General features: G+C 47.0%; 1 long non-coding RNA gene across 1 annotated transcript; it reads right to left on the bottom strand.

Annotated features, from left to right (window-relative positions):
• Positions 1 to 802: 802 nt before the first annotated feature.
• On the bottom strand, positions 803 to 11,782 carry LOC144100844 (uncharacterized). The gene is made up of 3 exons (XR_013307862.1): positions 11,684 to 11,782; positions 3,485 to 3,581; positions 803 to 902 (listed from the first exon to the last, which is right to left on the bottom strand). It is a non-coding gene; the product is annotated as an uncharacterized LOC144100844 (long non-coding RNA).
• Positions 11,783 to 20,861: the final 9,079 nt, after the last annotated feature.

The raw sequence follows: 20,861 nt of genomic DNA, 5'->3' as shown, positions 1-20,861 counted from the left end.
TTTAACATAGTTCTGTTTGACTGGGGAAAATATGTGCGAAACGAACGGCAACCAAGTTGTAACACGACGTTTCGGAACCTACTCGGGTCCTTCAGGTTTGGTTTATGGGGTTTAACGTCCCAGAGCAAAGCGATTAAGGCTATGAGGGACGCCGTAGTTAAGTTCTCTGAAAATTTTGACCACTTGGAGTTCTTTCACATGCACGATTCAATATTAATAGTGACTGCGGGCGAATGTAAAATGGAGCATAAATACCCTTGCACGTACTTAAGGGCGTGTTGTTTGCAAAGCACAAATACTTCAAAAGCGTTTCTTTTTGGGGTTGGTTCATGATCATAGCGATAGAATATAGCGCAGAGTTGGACAGGACACAAGACGAAACGAACAACACGAGCGCTATCTCACAAATGCTTCTTGTTAACTTTACAGAGATTAATGATCATGTTGTGATGAACAAAAATTCAACAGTTGGAAGCACTCAGAAAGTGCGCGTAAACTGTCAAAGACGTGTCTGGGGTGCCCAGGAGCAGTGCATTTCAATAAAGCTTTCAACACAGCACCATGAACAGCCTTCCAAGGAGGATACTTTCGCCATGCCTCAGGTGACTGCCAGCAGGTCAGCAGCGGTGGACATGCACTTGGATGCCGAGTCACACGCTTTACAACTGTATACGGTTCATCTGATTGGCAGGTAGTATGGGGAAAATGACTGGCTACTGCAGGTTTATAGGTTTGTAGTATGTAGTGGTGAGAGAGCAACAACTTTTGCACAAGATGGACGTTACCAGAACTTTACCTTTTGAGAAGTTATGGTGGACGATGTGGCAACAGTGTTTGTCTGCTTCTTGTACTTGCTTCCACGTCCCTGTGCTTGGTTGCCTCGGAATCAGAATTCTCTTCCTCTGCGCATTTGTGTGATAAACGTAAAAAAACTATGTTATAGAGATATGTTAGAAGAGGGCGCACTCTGGACAATGATGATAGAGGAGAAACGGGGGCGGGGGATGTTATGATAGAATCACGGCTTTCCAGATTCTAATTAGGCCTGTTACTAAGCACTGGAACAGAGGCTTGGGGACAGCGAAAACCTTGGACTGACGGTGACGGTGTGAACAAGTTACAGGCGCAGATATATAGACACATTAGGAACGGCTTGAACACTGCCAATGAAGGAACGTCCGTATTGTCGTAAGAGCAATCCGATCCTGACGACATGTGCCCAGTATGGGGCCGCCTGGCAATGTTCTGTTGCCAAACCCATTCTTTTTCACTCAAGTATGCCGCATACTTTGGTAATTTATTCCACTTTCCATCTAAACCAATCGTGAAATTCCACTTCAACGTACATTTACGCTTAAAGTGGCACGGGTTTAACGTTTTAGAATCGAGTACACATGCGGAAGCAGAGGACACTTAAGCACTGCAATAAAGGCTTTATGGGTTAGTGCCCATATATGCAGAGTTAGTCACTGTCTATTTAAAATTCATAGATGGCGGCAAGTCCTCATACCACTATGAACACAGTGGCGCAGCGGTTACCAGATGCGCCACTGTACTGGAGCGTTGGTGTTTCCTGGCGTTCTTCAACGTGCACCGACATCGCAAAGTACCGCCCTTCGAATCTATTCCGGAATACTCCACTACGGCACCTCTTTCTCTCTTGTCTTCTTTCACTCCCACCTTCCTCCCTTTCCTCGAGGAGCCTTCGTTTGAGGTGTCCAACGACAAGTGAGACTGTTACTGCGCCTTTGCGCTCCTCAAAATCCAATTCTTTCGACTGAAATTGTTGTTCGAAGTTGTTCGGCATTTTTTTTTTCATGCTTCCTTGTGACCACACGAGTAGTGACGCTGAAGATAGCCTCGATCAACGCGCCGGTGAAGTGCGTTGCTTGACATGCGGCCACATTGCGCGCCACCTGGCGTTACGAGAGGTGCCGCGCATCGCTGCTGCTTGCGTTTTGAGGGCAGAAGGTCAAGCTCACTAATCATGGCATTCTGTTGTGCCGCCGTGCTGATATGCGAAGCACGGAAGACAGGCGGGGTTACTCACATGCAGACAACTCGAGACCCCATTCGCCGATATCAAATCAAATCAAATCTAATCAATGGGGTTTCTCCACTCCGTTGTCGCTGTAATGCGAGCGAATTTGGTGCTAAAGGGTTTGCCCCTGGTTCTCCAAGTTTACGGTGATATACCACTGGTTACAACTTGTTGAAGTAAATTGATTGCCGCGAACGTTACAGCCTACAAACCATTAATCAGCGCATTATGAAATTAAAAAAAGTATATTATTAGCAGTAATCAATTGTTTGTAACGCGTTACGTGTTGCCAGGTGCGCTGCCGCGGTGGCTCCCTGGTTACGGCGCTCGGCTGCTAACATGGAAGACGCGGGTTGGATCCCGGCCGCGGCGGTCGAATTTCGATGGAGGCGAAGTCGCGTTGGAACGTTAAGCCCCATAAGCCATAAGCCATATTGCTTGGTGCAAAAGTGGTGTATAACACTAGTGGTTCAGTCATGCTCGATTTACACTCCAATTTCCAGCGGCGCGTACGGTACAGACCAACAAGGAGGCGGAAGTTTTCTTCCAGAGGCATGTGTCATTTTGCTGTGTTCAATGCGTGGCGCTCCAGATTTGCGCAAACACCGAATAGCGCCATAAAAGCAGCGAGCCATACAACAACAAGTGTGGTATACCATTTTTGCACCAGATACTACAAGTCTGACTGCCACACACTTCCATTAAATGATTCTTTTGCTGCGAAAAAAAATACTCAACGGGTTGGCAATATTGTGCACATTATTCTATCACCTGGTTGACAGTGCGAATACGGTCTATTCTCGAGTATTATTTGCGAAAGCCTGCCTGACCATTTGGTTTATTAAGTTTATGGTTGTCTCTCCCCTAGGTTTATAAATGGGATTACGCTAGGGAACAACTTGCTCCCTTTTTGCTCCTATATTGGCGTATTCCCATTTTTAGTGAAGAGACCCGACAGCCCCAATAACTCTGAAACTATACGCACCCGGCAGCACTGAGCCATGACGGTTCCCGGTGAAAAAAATAAAACCCACTAAAGTTACAGTTTCTTAGCTACGATTCTCTTAACGGCATCCCTTGTTATCAGCAGAAAAAAAAAACTGTGTTCTACTCTAACAAAAGAGCTTTTCCATGCAGACAACGTGAAAACGCTATTTTTTTTGGAGGGGGGGAGGGAGATTTCGGGCAGTAGAGTTTTTGGCATGGTATGGCGTGTTATGTTAGATGGTCTGAGGCTACTCGTAGGCATTGGTGGATGCGCCAGTGGAGGCCTCCAGTCTCTAACGGTCACCAAAAACGCATTAGCCCACGGGTGCTTTCCTATTTTGTCTCCGTCGAAATGTGGCTGCCACATTCTAGGTAATTTTCTCCTCAAGAATTGCCAAACGTTCTCAGCTGCAGTACTACACGGTTGATCCCAACCGCTTAACAACAATCACTCACCGGGCCATGGTGGTGGAACTACGACTGTCAGGAACTGGTCGTCGCATAGACTCCAAACGTGTGCGAGTATTCCATGCTGGCGGGCGATCTGAGCCGGCTGCGTAAAGGGGTATCTTACGTGAGCGCAGATCACTGCACTGTAAGAAAAACTGCGTTGCAAGAAGCAGCCTGAAATAATGTTGTGCAATGCCAAGGGAGTATGCGTCACCGCAGAATGGCACGAAAGTAGAATAAAATAAATCGTGCCGCTTAACAGCCGAAGCGCCATACGGGCTACGAGGTATGACTTAGTGATGTGCTCCTAATTACATGGAACACCCGGCGGCCACTCCATGCATGATTGAACCCGCGACGTATTGGGATCAGCAGCCGAACGCCAACGCGACAGAGCCTATGCAGGGGGGTATGCATATGAAATCTGGTGCAGTGGCTCTAACAGCAGAAAGCAATGGATCTTGATAAATATTTCCTGAACTAAAAACCTGTGAGGCTGTGCCTAAAATAACCCACGAGACGTCTTCGCTGACGCAATTTTTTGTAGCGATAGATACATTACGGTAGTATTTCGAGCCTTCAGCGTGGAAGCGCGCCACCCTGTGGCTGCGCTGCCACGCTGTCTCGTGGTTGGTCACGTGGTGTGGAGCAGCTGCCGGCGGCGCGGCGCTCCAGGTTTAACCAGAGCTGAGCCACCGCGAATTTTTTTTTAGAGTGTTTGCATAGAACCGTCCTTCCTTAAACATCACCGGATACGATAGGGAAACTAACTGAGAATCTGAAGGGCTCACTTGCTGGTCCTGACTATGGAATTGATATGAGAGTGATATAATAACATTACAGGCATGCTGACTAATAAACCCTTTCTTGAGAACTGAGTATAAAGGAATAAAAGACATTCGAGTATTGAAAGAAGTGAGAAATGTTTACGCTAAGTAGCGGCCCATTTCCATTCTGCTCGTTTTCAGATAACTCATTAAAAAGCTCATCCACAGTAGAATGTAGAGCAACATGGAAAACGTGCATTTTCAACACCCTTAAACAATTCGAATTTCAATCTGGGCATGCGTCTAACTTCGATTTAATTTATTTTACTCACAGGTGAGAAATTTCAATGAATAAATACAACTGTGTTGTTCGGTATTCCGTTATTGCTCGGAACTGTTCGACAATACATTTTTTCCTCCGAAGTTTGCGTGCTATGAAATCAAACGGAGTCCGTTAATATTCTACATATTTACGTAAAACCACTGCACACAAATACTAAGTGGCCTTGGGGTGGGTCAAATGTTTAAGGGAATCCCCCAGGTGGAGTAGATTTCTAAAAAGGGAGTAATTAGTCATTGGCATCCACCCAAGCGCAGCCATGCGGCTACAAAGGAAAGCTATACAGCTTTCTCAGAAACTTCGTAGTGCTGCTCTTGACTATGGAATTGATGTGCGAGCAATAAGTGATAACATTACAGACATGCCAACTTATAACCCCCCCTTTTTTAGAACTAATTCTAAGGGAAGCCAGTCTCGGGTGGGGGGGGGGGGGGGAGGGGGCGCTGCGAGCAGCCGAGGCGAGCGGACGCGTGTTGCATGCGCTCCGCGATTTTCGGGTGTTTTGACCAGGTCAACCCTATTGGATCCACCAAATTCTTGCTGGATCCGATGCATAAGAGGAAGAGGACCACGAGGACACAAAATTCAAGCCTGTACGTCCAGATTTTTGGAATCTACCGACCTCTGAATTTCCCACGAGGCCGGCCAGGCGTTAAGCCTAACGAGGGTTAGCACGAGTACGGGGCCCGGAGGCCTACCCCCGGCGACGGTCGGCCGGGGAAGCGGACCCGAGCGAAGGCCTGACGCGACAACCTGAGTTGCGACCCCCACCCCCATCACGTTCAAGGGATTCCGGCATGGAAACCCAGGATATTATGGATCAAGACCTGCAAGAAGCGACCGCCGACACCGCCGACGCTGCCACGTCGACGGCGACGGCCACGCTAGGCCTAGGCCATAGACCACCCCAGGCTTTATTGAGCGGCACCCCAGCCTCAGCGCCGGCCTCTGGGCCGGGGCCAAGCACGCAGGCGCACCAGTCGGTTCAAGACACGGACGCAGACTGGGAAATCGCGATGTCGAAGAGACAAAAGAAACGCCAGCGCGACGGGCCGGCCTCGGCGGGACCGGCGCATGGCAACAGCCAACCACAGAGCTCGAGCGTGACGTCAGGCAACACGCCACCCGCACCCGGGGAAGGCGGAAAAGAAGGAGCGCAGCTGCAGACGCCGCCAAGGCGAAGACTGCCGCCGCTTCCACGCGAAGACTTAAAGGTCGTCATGAGACCGAGGGGACTGCCAGTCAAGGAATTGCACACGCACCAAGTGGCGCGAGCGGTAATCACTGCCACCGGCCAGACTTGCAAGACCGAAGACTTTATAGTACGGCTACGAAACGGATCGAACATGATAATTATCAGCACTAACAACGAAGAGGTTGCCCGAAATATCAGACGGATCACCGAGCTGAATTTTGGCGGGAAAGCCTTCGCAGTCAACTGCCATATGGCGGCACCGGAGGGAACGCTGTGCGGGGTCATCCACGGCGTAGACCCGGGAACCCCGGCCGAAGAACTAAAGGCACACCGGCGAGTACGCGCCCAGGGAGTCAAAATCCTGGCGGCGAGAATGCTCGGGCGTTCGAGAATCGCAGTCATAACTTTCGACGGCCCGTGTCTCCCCAAGCAAGTCATCTCTTACGGCGGGGAGATGTGGTGCTACCCATACCGACCCACGAGGCAAGTCTGCTACACCTGCGGACAGCAAGAACATCGAACGGACGTCTGCCCAAGTCCAGATTCCAGAACCTGCCGACAATGCGGAGGACGGAATCTAATCGAGGAGCACGAGCGCATACCCAAGTGTCTGCTGTGCGGCGGTGGCCACGTGGCAGGAACCAGGGACTGCAAGCAAAGACTGAAGACAGCGAGCGAGCTAAGATGGGGGAGACCCCAACAGCAGCAGCAGAGGCAAAGTCGCAGCCGGAGCAAAAGCCGAGGCGGCGGAGCCAGACGCCAGAGGTGGTTCTCGAGGGAAGAAGGGGACCATAGCGGGTGGAGCAGCAGCCGTAGCCGCAGCCGCAGCCGAGCCCGGGACGGATCATGGACACCGCCACCCAAGGGGCAGCAGCAGCAGGCAGAGAAACAGCCACAGAAGAAAAGCGGCGGCACGAAGGTGAGCTGGGGAGCCGGCCCTCCCATTACAATTCACCCAGATACTCCGCACTCAAACCCAAATGACCACACAAACAATAATAAACAAATTATAAACGAGTTAAGAAAGGAAAATCAACAGCTGAGGAAACATCTAAATGACAATCAAGGAACTACAAGAGATCAGGCGACAGGGTCTAACACCGGCAACACCATACTCGGCACCCATAAGGGTGGCCACTCCGCCGCCTAAGTCCCCTAGCCCCGAGCCACAGGCAGCGGAAGGGATTAGCGAAATCAAGAACATGCTACTAAATCTGCAGTCACAATTTCAGAACATACAGAAGAAAATGCAAACCACACAACAAAAAGTAGCCCTACAAGAACAGGGATTCCGCAATTACATAAAGAACCAGAACGTGCAAAAGATCCATGACTCTAGAGATAGACTATACAACGAGCGCCGCTTCGGCGGGAACGCAGAAACCCCAGGAATAGCTAACGCTAATATTCACAATAATACCAACGCCCCAATATGGCCGGAGGCAACAAATTAGAAATTTGGCAATGGAACTGCAGGGGCTACAGGCATTAACAGGGGCTCCTGCAACAATTCATCAATCACAAAGGTACGATGCCAGACCTAATACTATTACAAGAAACCTTCACCACTCCGACACTTAGGGGCTACACGTGTTTGGAGAGAGGCAAGGTCGCAACCCTCATAAGCAACAAGATAGTCACCATAGCACACGACGAGATTAAGGACACAAACATCGAACACACAATAACGGAGATCCTTCCGAAGAAGAAGAGGAAAGCGAAAAGCACTGTCGTAATTAACGTATATAGTTCACCAAACCAGAGGAACGGAGAGTTTATAAAGCTCTTCGCCGAAGCTAAAAAACTAGCGGGACAAAACACGCTAGTCGTAGCAGGAGACTTCAATGCCAAGAGTCCACAGTGGGGTTACGCGGAAGACGACAAAAAGGGTAGAGAGATTAGCACTGCGGCAGAAAACGTAGGATGCGACCTCCTAACCGATGAAGCCCAACCAACCAGAATAGGGAACAGCGTCAGTGTAGACACCTGCCCTGACCTAACCTTCGTAAAGAATGCCAGAAACGTGGAATGGGAAAATACGCTCGAGAATCTTGGGAGCGATCACTACATTCTACGCCTGAAACTGGAGACAGAACATACGAAATGGGAGATCGGCACAGCCAAGCTAACGGACTGGGACGCTTTTCGAGAACACTGCAGAGGGATGAGCGGCAACATAACCTCCCCGGAGGAATGGAGCCACCAGCTAAAACAGATCCAAGAGATGTACACCCGAGAAGTGGACAGGACCGAGGAAGCACCGGAGGTAGATAGGCGGCTCCTTAGGCTATGGAAGCAAGGCGCGGTCTCACCAAACGATGAAAAAACAAACTAAATAAGAAACTCAAGAGGAAGATTGCGGAGATCAGTAAGAAGGCGGAAGAGTACGCTACGCAACTGGCTAGACAGGGGTGGCAACAATTCACAGACTCGCTGAAGGGCACCCTCAGTACAGCCAGAACGTGGCAAATACTCAGAAGCCAGATGGATCCCAGCAAGAGCAAACGGGAAAGCAGCAATTCTATCCAAAGATTAATACACCAGTATCAAGGAACGGACGAGCAGATGCTCGAAGAGGTTCGGAAGAAATGCTACGGAACGGGAGAACCGGAGGGATACCACGGTGAATACCGAGGCGAAGAAAACCCGAACATGGATCGACCCATCTCTAGGGAAGAGGTCATTGAGGCAATTAGATCAGCCACCAAGAACACAGCAGCGGGAGCAGATCGAGTACGGAACTCCCTCATTAGAAACCTCAGCGACGAAGCGATAGACCAGCTAGTCCACTACTTAAACAAATTATGGCAAGAAGGGAGAGTCCCGGCGGCATGGAAACACGCCGTCGTAGTGATGATCCCCAAACCCGGCAAGAAAATCCAAATCGATAATCTGAGGCCGATCTCTCTCACATCGTGCCTGGGCAAACTCTACGAGAAGATAGTCACCAAACGCACCCAACAACACCTGGAGAGCGAAAAGTACTGCCCAAACTCAATGTTCGGGTTCAGAGCCAACCTCTCGACGCAAGATATCCTGCTACAGCTCGAGAAGGAGGTCTTAGAAACTATGCCAAGAAAGGGCGAAAACGTGGTCATGGCGCTCGATGTCAAAGGAGCCTTCGACAACGTAAGCCACGAGGCCATCATGAAAGGTCTCATCAACGCGAACTGCGGGAAGAGAACACGATTACGTGAAGGACTTCCTTCTAAACAGAACGACCACAGTAGGCCTAGGAGAACTAAGGAGCGATATCTTTGCAACGCCTAGCAGAGGTACGCCCCAAGGCTCCGTAATCTCGCCCGTATTATTCAACGTGGCGATGACTGGCCTAGCAAGAAAACTCGAGCAAATCCAGGGAGTCCGACACGCGATGTACGCGGACGACATCACGGTCTGGGCTACCGGAGGGACCTTAGAAGAAAAGCAAGCCGCACTGCAAGAAGCGGCGAGATGCGTAGAAGACTACGTGACAGCTAGAGGCCTCAACTGTTCTACCGAAAAGTCTGAACTCCTGAGAGTGGGCCGACACCAGACTAAGGCGAAACTGGAAGTCACTCTCGAAGGACAACTCATACCGGAATGCAAAATGATCCGCATCCTCGGCATGTGGCTGCAGGGTAGTAGGAAATGCGACCACACGATTTCCTACTCAAGAAATCAACAGAAAGTGTCAGCAGAATGATAAGCAGAGTCTCTCAAAGAAGACATGGGATGAAAGAAGAAGACAACCTAAGATTGGTCAACAGCCTCATAGTAAGCAGAGTTACGTACTCGCTTCCCTTCCACGTAAGGACAAAAACGTCTAATGAAGAAATCGAAACCATTCTAAGGAAAGCATACAAGACAGCATTACACCTGTCAAGAAACACACCCAACGAAAAGCTCATGCAGCTTGGCGTCAACAACACCTTCCTAGAAATGGTGGAAGCGCAACGAAAATCGCAAATTAAAAGACTAGGAGGGACCTACACTGGAAGAGCACTGCTCGACAGAATAGGCTGCGAATACATCGACACAAAGCGGTACGAAGACATGCCTACCGAAATAAGGAAAACATTTTATGTCAGACCCATTCCAAAGAACATGGACCCCAGGCTCCACGAAGACAGAAGGAAGGCCAGGGCAGCACACATTGAAAGAACACTAGCGGGGAAGAATAACACCTTTTACACGGCCGAAAGCGCTATGGAAGTAGCGAGCGGCAGCAGCAAATACATAGGTACGGCAGTGGTAGTAAACAAAGATGGGGAACTAACCTCCGGGGCATCCACGGAAATCTGGAGTATAACGGACGCCAAAGAGTTAGCCGTAGCGCTGGCGGCAGCAAAAGGATATAGGGAGAACAAATCATTGAATATTCTCAAGGACTCAAAAGAGACCTGTCGAAATTATACGAAGGGCAGAATTAGCAAAGCTGCTCTTAAGGTGCTCAGAGAGTGCAACCTCTCAGAGAGCATAACAGTCCAACATAATTTAATCTGGATACCTGCGCACGAGGGCATAAGGGGCAATGAGGCGGCGGATGGTCTAGCTGGAGCTTTTTGTTTCCGAGTCGGACAGCAGCAAGAGAGCCGTGGTCTGAGCGCCATGATCCTCGGGGACAGCTATTCAGAACTACTCCAACATCACAGAGGGGTGAGATATAAATATCCGCCCCCGCATAAAGCACTAACAAAAGAGGAGGCAACAGATTGGCGTAGATTACAAACAGGTTCCTTCCCCAACCTCTTTATATACAACAAGATGTTCCCAACGCAATATAGGGGCACATGCCCGTGGTGCGGGGCCACACCCACACTATTTCACATAACATGGGAATGCGAACGAAACAACGCATTCCGAGAACACAAACCCCCGAGTGCGGGGCACTGGGAGAGCCGGTTCGTCAGCTGCGAGCTCGCCGTCCAAAAGATGATGGTAGAGCACGCAAGGGATGCAGCCAAACTCAGTGGAGCCCTGGACTGAGGGACCACCCTTTGCTGAAGAAGCCTTCCCTGCAGCGCAGCGTGAAGACAGCGACATGCGAAGCAAGCAAGAAGACTTCTGATCGCCTAAATACTAATGATTCAATAAAAGTTTTCCTATCCTATCCAGTCTCGGGTGGCTGTCGATGAGTAAGTACTCCCCTATTACATGTCCCTGGGGTGTTGCCGAAAAAATAGCTGGTATTTTCGCATAGCTAAGGACAAAAAAATTCATCCTTTCTAAATAAAGAGCTCATTCATTTATTTGCCCGTAAGTCTGCTTATGAGCGGAAATGCAAATGTCTTTCCTTGCCCTCTTTTTCTGCTTGAATTTATCATCTTTTATTTTTGACCTTTTATTTTTTTCGCTTTCATTGTTTTTGTTGTTTATCAAATCACCTTACTTTCTTTGTTCTTTTTTATTTTTTATATTTCATGTGTTTTTTAATATGCCGCATGATTGACAGGTGAAGAAGCGTATACTTCTTGTACATGTGTCCTACGGACAGGTCTTGCGCACACTCATGAGCAAAGAAAGGCTTTCGCCCTAATATTGTGCGAGTGCACTGTCACCATCAACATCCCTTCGCCCCGCCCACAGACGTGTCGCGCGACTGCTTGGGGCCTTCGGCTCTGCGGCTGTTTATTTCAATATCTGCTGCTTGTGTCGGCGAGCACTGGTCGAACTACCCAGGGTCTGACCAGCTAGTACTCTTCCATAAAATCTTTATATTCCTAATCAATGTTTTCAACAAGAGCAATTAGTCGAAAGTTTCGTTCATGGCCAACGCTGTCTCGACTTAAACTTGAAGACGACAACTTGGGTGTGCTTGAGAATGCAACCCAGCCACAGGTTTCTTTTTGCGTCAGACATCCTGGAGCATCAAAGCAGTCACAAGGCAACTGGAACAAACATTGTCGCCGAATATTTCTCACCTTGCCACAGTAGTGTAGCTAACGCTGCAGAAGTGCTTTCCAGTAGAGTCTGCACGCGTTGCGGACATTCCAAACGACTCGGTCCGGATCGCTGACGGCACAACACTGGTTGCGGTTGCAGGCACCTCTGATGCTGTACAAAAAGAACCCAGAGCCAGCATCTGTCACGGCACAGAAGGGATTTCTTGTTCTTACCATCGTCTTCATGAGAACTCGAAATTTCAGACTTAATACAAAAAAAAAGTGTTGACTGTCGGCAAATGTTGAGATTCGTCGAAAATTTGCCAGAACGCAAACGCACGTCCGGTTGCACAGAATAATTAGCTACGTTTATTTATGAATGAGTATACCGGCGTATACACGCAAGTAATGACCACGCACTTATCACAATCATTTAGGACTGCGAAACTAGTTCGGCCGTAATTGCTTTCAGCGTGTTTCATTGCTACCTTGTAGCAATGCGGCTCCGGTTGCACTGTGACTAGTCTCTTTGTGATACAGCATAAGCTCTCATTCCCTGGGATGGTGGGGGTGTCTGCATTCTCCGCAGTCCTCACAAAAGCTCTTGAGTGTGCGTGTGTGTCTCTGTGGGTGTTTGTGTGCTTGCGTGCGTTGGGTTTTATGGCACATTAGCAGCTGAGGCTATCATGTGCCAGACATATGGTTGGAGTTCTTAAAAAAAGATTACCATTTTCTGAAGAGATTTTCTTTTTTCTTGGAACATATCTACTCGCCACAAGTCTACTATTGCATTTTCACCTAAGAGCAAGCTTGGATAGAATGGGACATGTTTGTTGTTAAATATTATGAAATATTTTTCCTTAGTACTTCTAGTGTTCGGCATGAAAAAAAAATAAGGTTTACTGCGACCCCTTCATCGCATTCACAAAGTGGATTTTATTGCCAATCAGTACGAAGTTGTGCATAAGATGGATATGTCCAAGGCGAACGCGACAAAAGAACACTTCAATAGAGCGTTCTTAGTGCTGACACGATTTAAATTCGCCAAGAATCGGCTTTACCAAATGTAGTTGGCTGATTTCAGAATTCCCAAGTTGACTGCCATTTCTTTATTGGTTCCCTGTTTTCTGGTTCTAAGCAATCTTTGTGCGGAATGTTTACTTTCTCTGGTTTGGTTTGATTTGGTGAGCTCGTCCCGCACAAGTGTCGGCTCTTTCGCTACCGGCTATAATGACTGGGTTCGGGACCCATAATTTTTTTCTTCCCCATATATTTCTGCTGTTGCTATACTCTGGAATATATGTTATATTAACGGGTGTACTGTGTGTCTTGAGTGTAGGGGTTTTGGTATGCTTAGTGACTGTGTAGATTATACTCTTCTTGATGTCCTCTCACAATATTTTAGATTGTGAAGCAGACAACGTAACACTCGGCTGTAAACATCGATGAGCTCTGCAGTAATCGTATTGTTGCCTCCAAGTTGTCTTGTACAACTGCGCTTCCAACATAAAGGCATGTTTTTGATCCTTCTGGGGAAAATTCAATGTAATTCTCGCAAGTGCAAGGCATTCTTGTATGATGCGCTCCTGTGGGGTTTGTTTCTTATGAAAGCACGAAAGTGACAGATCGCACACTGCGGGGAGTTTGTACCACGGAGGAAGTGATTTGAGCTTGTGCGCCGTAACTCGAGTTCAAAGCATTTTTCTTCAAATCACATTAGTAATGGCCTGTCTGCTTGTTTATTACTGGATATAGATCTGGACGTGCACTGGGTGACTATTAGAGGTGATCTGGAAGTGATCTGATTCTATAGACGTACGCGCATGTCATCAGAGCTCCTCTAAATTCAAGGGGAGGCTCATTGTTTTCAACAAAGGCTAATTACGGGTGACGTCCTCTACGCGCCTATAGCAAGACGCAGTCTCAAGTTGTGCACCTGGTCTAGCTCTTTCACGCAAGACGATCTCGTTGATCCGCACATCTAAAATCCCATAATCTAAAAGTATAATGTACTAGGTAACAGTAAACGTGTAGCTCAAGGGTTTTCGAAAACACTTGGGCTACACATTTACTGTTACACATTTACTCTTCGAAGAGTAGGGTATACAGTTAGCCATATGCAATTCTCCGGTTGAAACTTCGCTCACCACGACAGCTCTGTCCCGCCGCATCAGCTGAGCAGCAGGCGGGTCTGGCTGTCGGTGAGGCGACTTGCACCCACGTGACGAATGCACTTCAGATTTGTCAGCCGGCCACAGTTCTTCGTCCGACACCGGTACCGGCCTCGCCACTGGTTCTTGCAGCTTTAAGAGAAGGAAGCTGCTTGTGAAAACAAACATTAACTTGGGCAAATCAAAGCTGGCATCTTGAAAAGTGACAAGATATGGCAGTAAAGTGTCAGGGATGGAAGAGCAAGAAGCCATACTGGCTCGATCGAGCCAGTATGGCTTCTTGTTCTTCAATACCTGACGCTATACGCCCTTACAAATATCTCTTTAGACAGTCTATAGACTGTACATAGACTGTCTGTGAAGTCATAAATTCCTAGTGAACAGTCTAGAGGTAATACAATTCCTTTAGACAGTCTACAGATAATATATACATTTAGGGCCATAGACTTAGGAATCTTTTGTCTATAGACAGTCTATGTATAGGCTATGAATAGACAATCTGTAAAAAGGCAATAGAGTCTTCAGAAGTCTATAGTGTGTCTGTAGACCATTTCGCCTTACTAACAACGACCGACCTCACGCGCTGTTTCATGAGAATGCACGATACTGATTTTCTTTCCTACATTGTATTGGTGACTGATATGTGTGCAGTACATAAATTACCGATGAATTAAGGAAGGTGCGTACCAAGTTGCTGCATGTTGCAATTGATACAGATCCAGCTTTATCGGCCATCACTTTTAATTGTGAGGAATCTTTGCAATATTGAAAGATACTGTTACAAACATACTGATCGTAATGATTTCACGTTTCTGGTTGATTGGTAATCGGGGCTTAACGTCCAAAGTGACTCAGGCTACGAGGAACGTCATAGTCAAGGGCTCCGGAAATGTCCATCACCTGAGGTTATTTAACGTGCACTGGCATCGCACAGTGCACGGGCCTTAAGTATTTTGCCTCCAATGAAATACCGCCGCGGCCGGGATGTAATATTAGTTCGATCCTAATACTCTGATTTTAATGAGCGATCGTTCAGTGCCCAGGATCACAAAAAGGCGCAATGAAAATACCGTTTAATGCACGGCTTTTTCATCTGATGAGCAAGGACTGTAATGAAGTTGTTTTTGCAGTTTACCCTTATTAGTCATTTTACAGCACTTGAAATGGCAACATTCAAGCTCTCAACATTCAAGCCAGTTTAACAACTTTTATTGAACCGTGATAGAAGAATATGTTTTAATTACTGGAAACATGGCGCCTTCAGCTCACCTCTCTTTATCTCTGCTTGTTCTTCATTTCTATGTGTGTTATATGGCGATAGCATCCTAGGAGAATAGACAGACATCTCAAAATGGAACGTTGTTAAAACGTCGGCTCCTTCGCAAATGCCGCCCAGAGGATATCTAAATTTAATATTATGCTCAAAATACTGATTTCCCGAATGAAATAATTGCAAGACATCGAGAATTATACCTCAAGATTCCAAAAATGTCGTTCTTAGAAGAATTGTTTTTGTTTTTCGCAATGACCGGCGTTTTCTTAAAACTGCCACAGGAAACAGATGGGGTGTGTTTTGTACAATAAATAGGAGATAGCTACAAATGTCCTAAGGGGGGATGTGCGCATATATTGAGCTTTATAGTGCAATCTTACGATGTGCAGAAAAATTTGCATTCATAAGCAACTGCCCGTTGAAAAATGCGCTCGACAGTACTGTTAACCGAATATATTTGTCCTGAAAGAACAATAGCAGGCGATATATGGTTGTAGACAGCAATATCGTAAGCCTAATCACGTTTGCGTCTTATGGCGCTGCCATCGCAATCTGTTCATGCGTGAACTCATATCTGATAACAGTATGGACATGCACACTAGCCCCATCCCACCGATCCCTGTGGTCAGTTGCCCCAAAGTAGTGCCTCCGGCCAAAACAAAGAAAAGTGCCTCAAGTAAAATCCTGCACATGTTAGGCACTGGCTGGCTCAAACCAATGGCAAATAAACAGGGCGGAAAGAAGGCCAAAAGTGGAACGTTTGAATCGAAAGCTAATTGGAAAAAATAAATTTGGGCCGCGGTCTTCATGACGTCTCCATGAGCACATAGAGATGATGAAATCCACGCACGAGCAGATTTATTAGTGAAGGAAAAACTTTTAAGGAAGTAAGACCAAGATGCAAAAGAAACAAAATGAAAAAGGATGAAACAGGGTGAAACACAAGAAAAAGACATGTAAAAATGAACGCGAAAGAATGTATCCAGGAAGACTGTAAGGAAGGGCAGGAGGTGACAATCGAAATGGCAACTGTAGGAGTACAAAACTGTAGGAGAAAACAAGAGGATACAAAAAAATAAAAGATCGTTGATTAGCATAGTTAGGCCAGATGCTAGTTAGGTGAGCTAGCAGTCCGGTTTTCACTTCGATTCCGGTGTTCAGATCCAGTGTTCGCGGATAGCAGTTGTTCGGATATATGCGCAATTGATCTCTCTCTGCATTCATAGACGCCTGGGAGTCTTCCTACCTCTCCTGGCGCAGCCGTCAAGCAAAGCGCCACTGCCCTTTTGTGGCAGGTGCTACCATCGGAGGGGCTTTGGTTGGGTTGCGACCCAGATTGCTCTTCCCGAGCAGCCTCACATGATTACGGTTTTTGGGGGTTTAACGTCCCAAAGCGATTCAGACTATGAGGGACGCCGTAGTGGAGGGCTCCGGAAATTTTGACCACCTGTGGTTGTGAAGTAACGTCGTTCCATTTGTTTCGAACGTGCAAGGACTTGCACAATCCGCTCGCCATTAGGCATTGAGCAAAGCGCGCTCACCCAGCCAGTGTAGTGGAATAAACACTGCGATGGATTAGTGTGGAGGGGAGCATTGCGACCGTCCACCACGGAGGTATACTCCACACTGGGGAGAGGTCCACGTAGGCAGTGCAGCGCCAGGATCATTTTGCGTAAGCCTCCACCTTGACAAGAAATTCCACTGAATATGAAGAAGCGCATAAAAAAAGGTGCAGTGTTTGGGCACTAGTCATAACAACCCCTCACTGACCCTTTCTTCCCAATGCGCGCAGACAGCACTGGAATGATCTCGAAGGTCGGGTCCATTGGTTATTTACCTCAGATCTGTTTCTAAAGAATCACCGATAAAGAAACTGCAGTTCCCATGCACTGAATGGCCACCATGATGTTTTCCTCAGCACCGGTTAATCTTAATAAATGGATTATCATGCGCTCCAGATATACTCTCATCATCATCACCATCATCAGCCTTACTACACCCGCTGCAGGGCAGAGGCCTCTCCCATGTCTCTCCAATTAACTCTGTCCTTTGCCAGCTGCGCCCACCCAATGCCTGCAAACTTCTTAATCACGTCCGCCCTCCTAACCTTCTGCCGTCCCCTGCTACGCTTACTTTCTTTTGGAATCCACTCCGTTACCCTTAAGGACCAGCGGTTATCTTGCCTTCGCATTACATGCCCTGCCTAAGCCCATTTCTTTTGATTTCGACTAGGATGTCATTAACCTGTGTTTGTTCCCTCACCCACTCTGCCCGCTTCCGGTCTCTTAACGTTACACCAATCATTTTTCTTTCCATGGCTCGCTGCGTTGTCCTTAACTTAAGCTGAACTCTTTTCGTTAGCCTCCACGTTTCTGCCCCGTAGGTGAGTACCGGTAAGATTAAGCTGTTGTACACTTTCCTCTTGAGGAAAATTGGTAAACTGCCACTCATGATCTGCGAGAATTTGCCATATGCGCTCCACCCCATTCTTATCCTTCTAGTTATCTCCCTCTCATGATCCGGATCAGCTGTCACTACCTGTCACTACTCTCATCATGAAAACGGAACTTATTCCTCTTGGAAAAACTTTAAATAAAAATATCGGACAAAGACGCATTTCATTCGGCAATTTCTCTCATCCAGTGTTGAGATTGGGTGCTACCAACGAGAACTCGCCCAACACACAGGCAGTGAAAGCTAGCATTCACTTGTTGCTTTGCTGGGACAGCCCACAGCTAGGCATTTTGACAGTGTTGTCCCCCCTGTGCGCACCCAATAGACAGGGCATGGTTGACTAATTGAACAAACAAAGCTCCTCAATGTTTCTTTGAAGGTAGGACTGAAAGGTTACCACCGGTCCTACTCTTTTCACCTCCCCCCCCCACCTCACGCTCATCTGTTGTCGCTTATCCGGCTTTTCTCTTCATATTTTTGGGTATTATGTGGACAGCGGTGCTTGCCTCAACGAGTGTCTGGAGAGAAATGGAAAGTGTCGCCCTCCCCCCCCCCCCCCCCCAAGCGTTATTCCTATTAATTTTCCTTGGATTTTACTCCTTTTCACTTTTTGTGGCATGCGCGAAGCTTATAGCACTCAGAATGTAATATTTTGGATCAACTGGGATCAAATTTGACTTGCAACCAATCAGAAAGGCAGCGCCCAGTTTAGATACGACCTCATTTCCGCTGCCGAAAATGGCCGCTGCGTTGCGACACGATCAGCTCGAGACTGGCATTTCAGGAGAATATTAAGATATTAGCTATTATTTCAGAAATCTCTTTCGTCGCTCAGGAGTCACAATGTCCTGCATGCACTGCATACACCCTGCATACAAAGGATAACAACCTTAACCTTGATTTAAGCTGCAGAACCCCTTTAACAAAGACGCTAGGTCCCCAGCGCAGTACATAAATTGTGAATAAAGAATGATTTAAGACACTTCGAAAGCACTGAAAATTTACAGGATTGCACTTGTCTCCTTAAGAGCGCAAATGCGAGCGCCTTTCCATGCCCTGTTTCTCCCTTTATTTTTCATTTATTTATTTTCTTTAATTTTCGATCGTCTGTTTTTCTATCATTATATTTTTCCCTTTTTGTTATTAATTTTTTATCTTCCACGTAACATTTTGTGAAATTTCTGGTTTTTCTTTATTTCACTACTATATTTTGCTTAAGAACTGTTGCTTAATCAACTTTTACATTTTTGTTCTATCTGCCACACAACTTATGATTGACAGTTCGTGCGGACAACATCCGCCCACGGCATTCATTAGCCAAGAAAGGCTTTCGGCTTGAAAGGCAAACGCTCGCTTGCCCCACAGTACAGGTACTTCTGCCGCACTGTTTGTAGATATCAAACAAAGTTCACGAAACATCTGTTCATACCCTATCAAGAAAGACTTGTAAGCCCGGAAAGCATTGGATTTGCTAATGGATTGCAGTTTACTTTCCTCCTAGTACGGAAATCATGAGTGCGCACTATACGGAGTGCAATGTAAATGTTTAGGGGGGCTTGCAGGGGTTTATCTTCCCAAAGCGACTCAAGCTATGAGAGACGCCGTAGTGATGGACTCCGGAAATTTCTACAACCTGGTGTTCCTTAATGTGCACTGACATCGTACAGTACACGGGCTTTTATAAGATCGAAATTCGACCGCTGCGCAGTGTAAGTGTAAATGCAATGTAAATGCGAGGTGTGTAAAAATAAATGTGTGTAATTTATTACGTTGGATGTTTGCGATGGTTGTTCAGTAAGTTGTATACCCCAATTAATCCGGTGTGAAAAGGATGAGCTTGCCTGTGCAGGTTGAGACATACGGTAGCAATTCAGATAAAAGCACTGGAAGTAAGACGATCACACTTTAAGTATAGTGTAGGAAAGTTGATGTTAGCTGGAGGCCCTGATATTGCAGGGTAATCAACTCAGGACCGTTGCTTAGCTTGAGAATAAAAAATATCAGCTGGCAGGGTTTATAGAACCAATAAAGAGAGAAAGAGGTTTTATTGATAGGAAAGGCAGAGAGGTTGGCCTGAAAAATAAATATCTGGCCTGCTACTCTGCTCTGGGGGACGGGAAGAGGAGATAAAAGAAGGTCACGATGGGGGACGATGATGATGATGATGATGAATGTTAGACGCGTAATAAGACATTTACCTTCCGTAAATCTGCGTTGGCAATTTAGACTTGCTTGGAGAAAATGACAGAGGCTTCTGTTTTAGAATTTTTCAGTGTGACGAAGAAGGGTACCCCCCGTCATGATGGCATACACAAGATGTTCCCTGACAAAGCCGTTCCACGCAAGAACTAGATTCGGACACTTATGCTTCAGTAATTAAGGCATGTCAGGCAGCCGAAAACGTACGCCGTGGAAAGTTGTTGGCTGGTGTTTAGAAGCCTCTCAAATCAAAAGTTACTATCTGAGAATGCAGCTTCATGGAGCTTGACCAAACGTACTACGTTCGAGCCCTGAGTCGCATTGACGAGTTTCTTTGTCTTACATGGAGAAATTTCTCTAAGCGATTTCCCCAGCTCTGACAGGGTTTCTTGTGAAGGCACGCCTATGCACTTAAGTGAAATAAATGTACCTTAATTTTTCAGAACGCAAGCTTTTAAACAAAGAGACCCGTGCAGGTTTTCCCGTACAGCCAGTGTGCATGTTTTCCTGGTGGCGTACCCAGTACAAGAGAGCACTGGCGCTGCCCAACCATTACACTATATTGATGATATATATTATGGCCTTCACCATCCAGGTTTGCGTGAAATGATTTACTTGTCGCTGTCAGAGACAATCACTAAGCACGACTAGAATATCAGCGCAACTAACCTTTAGTATTTTTTATACCCCCGCGAATGGTAACACATATAACTAATACCGTATACTGACGCCAATGAGTATATTTAACTTTACCCAACGTTTCGGGACAAACTTGGTCCCTTCTTCAGGGGTGACTAATGTGTGCCAGCAGCAGCACCGGCTCCCAAGCTATGCCCGCTACAAAAGCGGTCCTCCGAAATGATTCAGGGGTTCGGATGTTCTATTGCTGAGCACATGTTCGCTGGCCTGATTTCTGGCCGCGGACGCGTCATTACGATGCAGCCGAAACGCTAATATACCCGTGTACTAATATCGGTCCATACGAAGAAGACCGAACTTTCCGAATTAATATGAAGCACCCAAGTATACTTCAGGATCGTTCAGATTTATTAATGCTGTAATAAAAAATAGGCGCCTCATTTTCTCCAACATGAGGCGTCGAGTAGTCTCGAGTAGTCTC

This window comes from Amblyomma americanum, chromosome 8, assembly GCF_052857255.1.
Source record: "Amblyomma americanum isolate KBUSLIRL-KWMA chromosome 8, ASM5285725v1, whole genome shotgun sequence".
Classification (NCBI taxonomy): domain Eukaryota; kingdom Metazoa; phylum Arthropoda; class Arachnida; order Ixodida; family Ixodidae; genus Amblyomma; species Amblyomma americanum.
The sequence above is the reverse complement of the archived record's forward strand: the minus strand, read 5'-3'. Positions and strand labels throughout refer to the sequence as shown.